The sequence below is a fragment of the Podarcis erhardii genome, assembly GCF_964252035.2.
Source record: "Podarcis erhardii genome assembly, chromosome: 17".
NCBI lineage: Eukaryota > Metazoa > Chordata > Lepidosauria > Squamata > Lacertidae > Podarcis > Podarcis erhardii.
Window position 1 is genome coordinate 25,649,920 of NC_138515.1, and position 11,600 is coordinate 25,661,519.

Consider the following 11,600-nt stretch of genomic DNA (forward strand, 5'->3'; position numbering starts at 1 on the left):
CAGGGAGGTCATTTTGGTGCTACTAATGCAGCAGTTTGACTTCACCCCCAGAGGTATACTCCATTCTCTCTTGAGACAGAGGGAGGCCAACAATGTCATTGTGGCTTGTATATGGTTTTCCACTTGGCCCCTGTGGGGAGAAGGATTAGGTAGGCCTTTGGTCTGACCCATAGGAGCCAACTCCTAGGGCCCGAGGTCCCTTCTACCCCCCACCCCTGTAAAATATTTGAAGGGACCTCTCCGTCCCCAAAGTTGATGGTGTTATGTACTGAAGTTCTCACCCTGGGCCAGCAGGGGGATACTGTAGATAGTTTTCACTCAGGTCCTCATATGCAAATAAGGAATTGAAAGTGATGTTCAGTGATTGGATAGTTACAGAAAGTTGTTACTGTTGCTTTGTAGTTGAGCACTATATAAGCAGGTTGGCTGAACCCTTCAGATAAGTTCTGTTCTGGCCTGTGAATAAACAAGAGCTGTCTGAAGAACCGCTGTGATGTCTGATATGTTCACCCACAACTTAACAGGTGGGCATTGCCATTCAAATGGTGTGTGTGCATTGCATCTTGTGGTCAATTATGCAGGGTGGGGCTTATCTGCCCCCCCCCATATTTTATTCAAGTTGGCACCCATGGTCTGAACCAGCAGGACTTTTCTTAGGGCTGAGCCAAACTATGCATTGTAGTGCTCAGTTTTGCTTTCAAAAGCGTCTTGCAATATAGCCAGGGGTTATCTGTTTAAAGAAAAAGAAATAAAACCTTCCAGTGGAATCTTTCTGCTTCTGCCTAAGCAGATCTTCATTTTGTTTTTTTGTTCGGCTTTGCTTTTTTCCAGACATCCGGAATATGCAAGCAGCATGAAAACCACAAGCCCCATAGACTGATGGGAAAGCATGATAACCAGTTACCCCAAGCGACTCCCAAGGTAGACATAACTCTTCTTCATGCTAAAACAGCAAGGTTTTCCCTCATATCAGTAATTTTCCAAGGCAGGTTGTTCAGCAGCTCATGTCAGATAAGAAGATTATAACTCATTACCTCTGCTCTGAGCTACTTCCAGCCTTAGTTTTTGGATTGTCTCCAATCCACCGCACAGCAAGCAAAGCTGCAAATGTCAACATGTGCTAATTAAGACTGGGATTGTTAGAAACTTTACCATTACATATATGCATACAATCATTTTATTTATATGCCACCTGTGCTTGGTTCAAAGCATGCTCAAGATGGCTTGTGTGGAAAAAACACATAATTACAACATAACAAAAGCAGCCGGAAAAAACAAATAAAACCACAAAAAAGTACATAACCTAAACTTCCTAACCTGGCTTCCTAAACTCAGCATTCTTCCACTTTTGCTATGTTTGTTCTTTGCCCTTTGCAAGGTATATCTTTTCTAAATCTGACTATAGAATACTGTCTTGTACTAGCTAAGACTAGTATTGTCTTTTCTGACGGGCAGCAGCTGTCCAGGGTCTCAGAGACCCCTGCTCCCTGACCCTTTTAACTGGAGTTGCCAGGGATCAGAAATCCTGCCTGCTCAGCCTTTGCTTTGCGGTCCCTTCTCCAAGCAAAACATATGGGGATATACTTGTAAACATTGCCAACTTAATTTACACATTTTGTTCTTGAATGCACAATGTCGACGTTTGGGGTGGCCAAGGAGGTATGTCCTTCCATGGGCCTCATCCAGTACTTAATCTGTACAGCCTGTCAGCTGGTCAGTTCCTGCTCCTGTATATTATTGAGGGGTAGGGGAAGGCATAGAGGCCACTGAGTTCCTTGATCTGTGTCTCCAAATGCCTATATCGGATCTGACCTCGTCCTTTGGCACTAGAACACTCTTATTTAATCTTCTGCAGAAAATATTACTTGCTGCCATGTGGCCTTGAGCTAATAGCTGATTTCTCAATGTGTGCATGGCCTAAGAGAGTTGAACAGTGACTTACACAACATGGGTAGTTCTGCTTCTGCATTTTTTTCTCCCATTTTTTAAAACCAGCTGTTCATCTCCAAGTGGGAAAATGAAGCAAGAATATTTGCTCTGGGTTATGGGTGACCAGCAGCAAAAAGGCAGGAGCTGGTGGCAGGAGGATGTGTGTCAACGTTCTCCTACCCTGGATGGAAAATGGGAAGATGGAAATACACCGGCTTTGAACAGCTGCTAGGACCGGCTTGAAATGCTGGTGACCAAATTTCACAACCCTGCTCCCGGAGTTTGCAGCTGGGAGCAATTTCACTTTTTTAGTTGGAGAGAGAAACGATTTGTGTTACTCTTGAGTAGTATGTGGGCTTCCCATGAGCATCTGATTGGCCAATGTGAGAATGGACAGGCCCTTGGGCTGTTGCAGTCTTCCAATGCTCTGAGGCATGTACAGTGGTACCTCGGGTTACAGATGCTTCAGGTTACAGACGCTTCAGGTTGCAGACTCCGCTAACCCAGAAATAGTGCCTCGGGTTAAGAACTTTGCTTCAGGATGAGAACAGAAATCGTGCTGCGGCGCTGCGGCGGCAGCGGGAGGCCCCATTAGCTAAAGTGGTGCTTCAGGTTAAGAACAGTTTCAGGTTAAGAACGGACCTCCAGAACGAATTAAGTTCTCAACCCGTGGTTCTACTGTATAGGATTGTACTGCCTTAGGCACCCTACAATCTCTTGGTCTCAACCCCTCACCTACAACATGAATACTCATTTATCGTTTAAGGGTCATAAGAACCAATGCAATGAAGCACTCCTAACAACCATTGCCATCTTGTTCTTAGAGCCTCTGTGCAGTGGATCCCAGCACTAAACCTTTAGAGATAAATCAGAAACAAAACAGGGACATTGCACTGCTCTGCATTTAGAACTAATAGAGAATTAGTGGAGTTGCAAAGATATATGTTTTATATGCTCAGTTGGACATAACATCTTCTCATTCAGGTGGCAATTCTAGAAGCATATATTAAAAAGTGACCCAACAGCACTAAACTTTCCATTTGTAGATTAACATAACTTGGTTAACAAGACTAGACGGCAAACCATCAGCCGGGACTTGTAGTTTTATTTTTATTTTTCACAGTGCCTTGTGCAATCAGTAAGAGGAATCTCAATGTTTTATTTCTGCCTTCACAATTAATAATAGTGAGGGCCAGTACACTCAGGACAGACAAGAGCAAGTATTTTTTCCACATTATTGGTAAGCAACTTAGAGGAGTAACTACCACAACATGTGGTGATAAGTCTAGATGAATTCTTAAAGTGACAAAGTTGTGGAGGACACATTTATCCATTCGAAAATCCATAGAAGGGTGATACTTTTATGAGGACAACCAAAATGTCACAAAATGGTGTGCAAGCTTATCAGTGTACATGGTAACCAGTCCAGCCCCAAGACATTGTGTTGCCTGTGGCAAAGGACAAGATGGTGGCCTCCTCGCATTCCATGTACAAAAGTCGATCAGACCGGGAGCTGAAACTTCCTCCAACGGTGGCAAAGAGACAGCAGTGTATCTGAGGGCAACAGGCTAAGTTAGGGGATGCAGGGCAGGCAGGCTGGATGGCGCACACATACTCTAACACGAGGGGCATCAACATAAGAAAACCCTGATGGATCAGACCAAAAGTCCATTTAGTCCACCATCCTGTTCTCATTGTGGCCAACCAGATACCTGTGGCAAAGGTTTTCAACCATTTTGAGTCCACGGCTCCCTTGAACAACTACGTTCTTTCTGCGGCACCCCTGTGGGGCTCAGGAGCCCAGTTATGTCACCCCTTGCCTGCAGAGCTGGCAGCCTCTCACCCTTTTTTGAACACCCTCCCTTGTGGAGTGTTCCCTCAGCCTCCTCTCCTCTCCCCTTTCCTTGGGAGTTCTATGGGAAGCCAGTGCTGCTGCCCCTGATCTCTGAGCCACACACCTCCTGCCCCAAAGAGAGGTGCCTCCTCACACTGCCCCACAGGGGTCTGGGAAGAAGAGGCCCCCAGCCTTAGTGCCCCAACAGAGACTGGCCAAAAGTGAACATGAGGCCAGCACCTTACCTTGGGAGACAGCAGTGGCAGCAGTAGGTTACTGTTGGGCCTGCATGCACCGGGCCCTTAGCTCCCAGGCAGGCCTTGCACACAGCAAGCACAAGAAAGGCCAGCACAGCGCCTGCCTGCCCTGCTTCCCACTTGTCTGTCCATTCCCAACTGCAAGGGCTGGTGGACTGGGTGGCTAGGCTCCCTCACCCACTTGCTTGCTTACTCCAAGGCTGCCTCAGCTCCTGGCAATCAGCACCCCCTGGCCAGCCCCAGAGGCACCATTGGGATGTCTCTCCCTGCCTTTGGGAGGCATCAGAGGATGGAGGGAAGGAAAGGAGGCCAGAGGCCAGTGTTGCCCATGACACCCCTGACCATCATTCAAGGCACCCCAGGGTGCTACGGCACATGGGTTGAAAACCACTGACCCATGGGATTGGAAAGCCTGCAGATTTAAGACCTTACATTTCTTTCGGATTCTTGAATAATCAGTAGGTAGTTAAGTCGCTAGGTGGCACCAGATGTTTCTGGTGTCTGTTCTTGTTAGAGAGAGACAATAAAGTACTCGTGTAGCTCCTTGTCCCAAATGCTAAGCTTCACCATGGAAGCAGCAGCGGGACATGCTTTAACCCTTGCTCTGCTGCTTTCTCAGTGCATATTGGGCCCCCCTCCAGTTGGTATTTGCACTGGGAGAGAAGCTCCCATTGCTGCCCATTGCTGCCCCCAAGGCAAGTAGCAACTGGGTGGGGTCTCCTCTAAGGATTAGGACTGTCATCAGGGCAATGGATTAACTTCCTCCTCCCTTATGCCACAGCCTCAATTCAGATCAGAATGATTAAATTTAGGTGTACAGTATATACATGTATACATATATACACAAACACACTGATGAATGATATAAATCTGCTTTGGCCTTAAAATTGTGCAAAGCAGAAAACAGGATACTCCCTGGCTGACACTGCAATGAGTTCTTTCACTTTTATGATATCTCTTCAAGGGAATGAACTTACTGGCCAGATAACTCAGGCTAGAGATTCCGGTAACCTGAGATGGTGTGTGTATTTTCCAAATATGGATGGACATCTGGAAACACTCAGCCTCATGTGTTTGCAGAAACAATGCCCTGAGAATATCGGCATTGAGATGTGAGTTGATTTGGGCAAGGAGGTGTAATCTGATCAACAGTCTTGATAATGTTCCAAATGCAGGGTTCTGAAGACCAGGGTTCTCGATTGCACAGGGAGTCTCCATTGGATACGCAAGACTCCCTGCTACAGAAATTTACTCCATCGCATGAGGGGCTGGAAGAAATCATGTGGCCCTGTGGGTGAGGCTAAACCTGTTCCCCCAGCCTTCCTGCCTCTTTAGGTAATAATTCCTGAAGAAGACAAAAGGTATTATAAGATGGCTGATGAGACCATAACAATGGTGCCTGGCCTGTTGTGGAGTAGTTTGCAATACTCTTTGAAAACCAGGTTTGCAGCTTGAGGGTGCTTTTAGAGCCAGTTTGACAGCTGTAGCATGATGTGCCTTATACCAATTTGAGTTGGTTGATTGACAAGGAGCATGCTCTTCTGGAAAAGAAATCATCTGGCCACAGTTTCCTATGACACTTTGGTAACATCCTTAGACTAGCACTGCAATACATTGTATGTGGGGCTGCCTTTGAAAAGGCATCAGGCACTTGCACCAGGTTCAGGATACTAGGCTGTTGAATGGGACTCATGTCGTGTCGGCTGCCAGGTTCTTACGACATGAGTCCCATTCAACAGCCTAGTATCCAAGAGCTCCTTTTGACCCCTGTAAGTCCTAAAGGGGTTTGAAGCTGGAGTACCTGAAAGACCGCTACGTCCCATGTGAATCTGCCCATTGGCTGAGATCCTCAGATCTGAGGTTCTCCTCCTTGTAAGATTCAACAAAAGACTGCACGCCCACTGGCAGCACGGTGGGGTGAAAGCAGTTCTCTGATCTGCCAGGTGAGGCACTGCTGTTTACCAGGAGAGGCAGTGGCAAGGGTGGTGCGGTGCAAACACACCAACGGAGCCAACCCAGTGGTCCTGCCAGCACATTTGCACTGGGACATTTTGTATGCAAACCATAACTCCTCTACTTACGTCATTCCCACATTACAATTTCTTACGTACTGTCCATCTTGTTCTTTTAATGCACATTTTATTTTATCTGTCTGTAGATAGATAAGCAGGCAATGTCACTTAATCAGGCCTCCTGATCAGTAAGTGCTGCCTTGATGGAAATATATATATGAGAACAATTTTTTATTCCCTTAAAGGGTCTAAAAAGCTTGATGCACCCAGTTGGCGCGTAGAATATAGCAGCCCATTTGACGTCAGCGAAGCAGAGGCTGTTTGGAAAACTGGGAGGATAATCTGGTCCCCAGAGTGTGCTCGGCTGCAGTTTTAAGCAAAATAAAGATAAAATTCAAGGTTTGTTTGAATTCTACCACAAATTAGAAAGAGCACGTTAGCAGTCGGTAGCTGCTTCCAGAACGGAGCAAGAAACCCTTGCTCTTCTGCTGTAACGTACAAGTGGAATTGCAACTCGCCTTTTTCACTATTCGAGATGTGGGACTTTTCCCTGTGGGTATTTCTATAACATGCATTGTACATTTAAAGCAGTACCATATGACTTTAAACAGTCACGGCTCCTCCCAAAGAATCCTGGGCCCTGTAGTTTGTTTATTATCCCCTTTACAGAGCTACAGTTTCCTCGCAAAGAGGGGTTAATTGTTAAACCACTCTAGGAATTATAGGGGGAATAGAGGTCTCCAAACAAATAAACTATAGTTCCCAGGATTCTTTGAGGTAAGCCACGAATGACTGTTTAAAGCGGCCTAACACTGCTTTTAAAAAAAACCAGAGCCAGGGCTTTCTTGGCTGTGGCTCCGATCTGGTGGAACACTCTGTCACAAGAGACTAGGGCCCTGCGGGACTTGACATCTTTCTGCAGGGCCTGTAAGACAGAGCTGTTCCACCAGGCTTTTGGTCAGGGCACAGCCTGACTCCCTCCTTTGGCAATCTTCACAGAACTCTAGCCCAATGGTTGCCATCAATTTGATTTGAATTAATTTTATAATGAAATGATTTTAGAATGTTGTATTATTTTATTGTTGTTAGCCGCCCTGAGCCTGGCTTCGGCTGGGGAGGGCGGGATATAAATAAAAATTTATTATTATTATTTGTATAATGCTTTTCTATATTATTATACACAAGCTGAAGAAACAACAAAGATCACACACCTTATAACAGATCTGATACAATTCAAAAATGTAATAATAAAAACATAACTTTAAAATAAACAACCTGTATCAAATAAAGTAATATTCAGTAACTCATTACAATATAATAGCACACAGTAAAATTGAATATCAGCAAATAATAATTAAACAGAAATTCACTCTTAACAATGACAATAATTTCTAAACTATAAAAATAACAGCAAGTCACAGTGCATAAAATAACAATACAAATCGAGAAGCAAAGATGCAGGACAAAAATTATCCCTGAACTCCTGCTTTAAAGGTACAGATGGAGCCTCTGTTCCATCCACACCAATGGGTTTGACGTACCTGCTGCAGCTGGAGAAGATGGAGACACAGTTTACTTGAGGGGATGTTGAATGAAAAGTTCCAAGAGGAACACACATACACCCCATTATTTATTTAGTGCCAAAGAGCTTATGCGTTTAAGCATGATGACCTGATTACTATCCATGAAGCTTGTCTCCTTTGTATTAAAGGAAATATAGACTTCACCGCTGTAAATTGCTAGTGAGGGTCAGAAACTCTTCTCTCAGCGAGGACCCTTGGGGTAACAGTGCCCTTTCTGGGGTGAGGCAGCGGACCAGACATTTTCGGGAACTCGCCTTCCCTTGCAATACAGATCAGTGCAGACAGTGGGGCATTTTTAAAAGAAACATTACATTACATAAGCTTTACACCACTTTCTCACTTAAGTGCTATTGCAAAAATGTTTTTTTAAAGATGTAGTTGGAGAAGCATTGGCTAATAATAATAGTAATAATAATAATAGGGAAACTTGGAGGGTCTGCTGAAGTGGCAAGTAAGGTGACACATTTGGTACACCAGAATTTCCCAATTGCACTGCAATTCACATTCAGAGGTTAAGTGTGCCTTTGAGGCTGCTATGCCAGTCTTCAAGTATTACACAACATGCAATAGTATGGAGAAAAAAGCAGACCTTTTAACACTTCTGTCTGTACACTCTGCCCTACGCTCTAAGGATAATGGAGCCAGACAGTGCCAATGTATTATGAAAAGGCTGGGAAAGAGATTGTATCTCTTCTGCCATCTACCGGCCATTAAAAGAGCTACAATGGGTTGTGGAGCTTTCCATTTCAATGCACAGCTTCAGATACATTTGAATGACTCGATCTAAATAGTTTTAGTGGAGCAACAGGTCTCTATCTACCCTCTGAATTCTCCTTGTAAAGAAGAGCTCTGAAATTGCCTTGAATGTCTCTGTATTTACTTAGTTATCTAAAACATTTTCATCTTGGCTCATCATATGGCTTTACAATCTAAAAGCCACAGGGTCTAAAACATTGCAATGTAATAATGGAATCAAAACTTGACAGTAGTGAATTTCTGTTTTAAATTACATTTTGGTGGCAGCTTTCCCAATTGCCTCTGTTTGAATGGTCAGGGACTCTTCCATGGGTTATCAGCAGGCAAATCCTTCCCAAGAGTAAGAGATGCAGTGATCAGTGTAGCCACAGCTGTTTATTTCCAGCTGTTGATTGCTGAGTTGCAGCAAGTCAACAGGTAAATATTTTCTGCAGCACAGAAACAGGGTGATAGGAAAAGTTGTAGAGGTTGGATTTCTGTCTTTTGTGGAGCTGTTAGAAGCACCTGTCCATTAAGATTCCTTTAAAAACAAACCCCAAACCCACAAGTGAGGTGCACTAAAAGTTTGCAATGGGAAATGTTTCATGTTCTTGATTCCAGGCAGCTGGCTATCACCACCTGCAGGATATTCCATTCCCCTCCTCCCGTTTTCCCATTCTGTTCCCGCCAGGATGTTTGGTCCTCATCAGTGGCTTGTGGTCAATGGACTAGGGGGACTAGGCGAGTTCCTTAAATGTTCTGGGTAAATTAGAGTATTCTAGTATTAAAAGCTTGCAACTCCTTTCCAAAGCCTGGGAAGCTTCTGTTTGGCTGAGGGAGGGAGGTGCAATGCTCACATGAGTGACATCAGCCAGCCACACCCCTCCAATAGCTCTCGCAAGCTGGCACCTCTGGCCCTAACTGTTCCCCTACGAAAAAATTCACCGCGTGCCACCGGTCCTCATCAAGGTTTTCCTCCCCCTTTAAAAAAACCTTTTCCTTTTCTCTCTTTTTTTAGTACTTCTACTAACTTTGGGGTTCCCCTAAGATTGCTGATTCCTTCCTCTTTCACATGGATGGTACCAAAAGAGGTTTGATGGAGATAGCAAGCTGTTGGCTTGCTGCTGTTTACCAGAAGGATGCAAATCTGGCGCACCTGGTGGTGCTTTGCACCACGCTGACCTTGCAGCCACCTGGGCCGCCCCTCCTGGTAAGCAACAGTGACCCACCTGAGAGGAAGCTAGTGTTGTGGCTCTGTCTCCTCTCTGGCAAGCCACCTTTGCGTGGTACCATTTTGGCTATAAAAGCAAACTCATGCTCCAAGTATTAGTGCACAGGATGCTTTTTCAAGAAAACAACAACACCAGTGAACAACTTTGATTTTATAAATCAGAGACACCATCAAATGCATCGTCTTTTCCTCCTTGAGTGCCTCCTGCTGTAATTATTATTATTATTATTATTATTATTATTATTATTATTATTATTATTTATACCCCACCCTCCCCGGCCAGAGCCGGGCTCAGGGAAGCTAACACCAGTAAAATTACAGTAAAAACATAATAGGGCAAAAAGGTAATTTAAAATACAGGTTAAAATGCGATTTAAAATGCAGCCTCATTTTAAAAGAAGCCCATAGATCAAAACCTTAAGGGGAGGGAAACATATGGGTCAGACTGAGTCCAAACCAAAGGCCATTTTTGCTTGCCATCAGTGGATTTCAAATTGTGCCCCGAGGATCTTTCGTGTGTGTGTGTGTGTGTGGTTTCCAGGGTTCCCTCTTAGAATCATAGAAGAGTAGAGTTAAAAAGGACCAAGAGGGTCATTTAAGTCAAACGCCCTGCAATTCAGGGATCTTTTGCCCAACGTGGGGCTTGAACCTGAGACTGTGAGGTTAAGAGTCTTATGCTCTACTGACTGAGCTATCCTGGGAAGTTTTTTGCAAGCCTTCCTGCACTCCCCTTTAACCTGCAGCATCAAAGGTTGAAGCAGGGAGCACGTTTTGCAATCCTCCCTGTGCCTCCTCCCACAATATTGGAGGCGCAAAGGAAAAGTGCAGATCCTTTGCCAACATCCTACTTTGAACCCTAGGACGCCTTATAAAGTGCAGGAAATCCAGGGCAAATGTCCACAGAGGTGTTCTGCAGTGGATCATGTATTAACAATGAAATATTCCCCCAAATACAGGAGGCTTCAAAAATTCAGCCTGGGGTGACCGCAAAACTGTATCGTATCAAGAAGACTGGTTTCGCTAGGCTTCTACCGTCCTGGAAAAGAAAGACATTCAGGGACTGCAAGACTACATATTCCTAACTACTCAAGTCGTCTCCCAATGGAGGATGTTTGTGATGACAAGGATCTGGCTTCTGCAGCCAGAGCTTGTTGAACAATGTACAGTTGCTTCTGAAATGCCTTTTTGCCGCTGCCTAGTACACAATTCTGCTTACTCAGGAAAGGCTTGCTCCAAGGTTCTCAGTTTGTGCATGTGTAATAGTTATGCTGGGGTCAAGTAGGAGTACTTATTTGCCCAGCACATTCTGTTGCACAACATTAGAGAGCTAAGAAGGCGAAAGGTTTTTTTTGGGGGGGGGGTGAGGGAAGGAAACCACGTTACTAGGGAGCAGTGCCATAGCTACAGGGGTGCTAGCTGGGTTCTCTGACCCAGGTGAAGCCTTCTGAGGAGCACTGTTGAGGCTCCCAGCCTGTGTGTGTGTGTGTGTGTGTGTGTGTGTGTGTGTGTGCAAATGTGAGTGGCAGGGTACCAAATTGGGTCTTTGACCTGGGTGATATAAAGCCTAGTTTTGCCCCTGCTGGGGAGGAAAAGAAAACCCACGACACACTTAGAACTGTGTGTCCTGTGCTCTGTGTGAGGGTTTAAGGCTGCAATGTTATACATCTTTACCTGGGGAAAAGTCCCACTGAACTCTGTGAGGCTTATTTCTGGGTAGACATGATTGCATTCTAAATGGATGTTAAATGTAAAATTCAGCATCCTGGCTTTGTTTCCTCTGCAATTTTCTGCAAAGGTAAGGCTGGAAGTTTGGGAAAATGGCAGAATCACCTGATATGAAAGAAGAGAGATTCGGCAGAGAATGGAGCATGCATGTCGTGCTTCCCACCCAGCGCTCTCCTTGACTGGCAGATGCGGAATCAATCATGCAAATAGTCAAACATATCATTTGCATAATAGATACGAAACATAAAATATTACATTTGTGAGAATGGAGTTTACCATGATACAGAAGCCCAT

The 11,600-nt window shown here is 44.7% G+C and overlaps 1 long non-coding RNA gene across 1 annotated transcript in view; it reads left to right on the forward strand.

Moving 5' to 3' along the window:
* Window positions 1-790: 790 nt before the first annotated feature.
* Window positions 791-11,600, forward strand: part of LOC309332559 — a 19,486-nt gene continuing 8,676 nt past the window's right edge. The window contains exon 1 of the long non-coding RNA XR_014152175.1: window positions 791-921. This is a non-coding gene — a long non-coding RNA (uncharacterized lncRNA). The remainder of the gene's footprint in view (window positions 922-11,600) is intronic.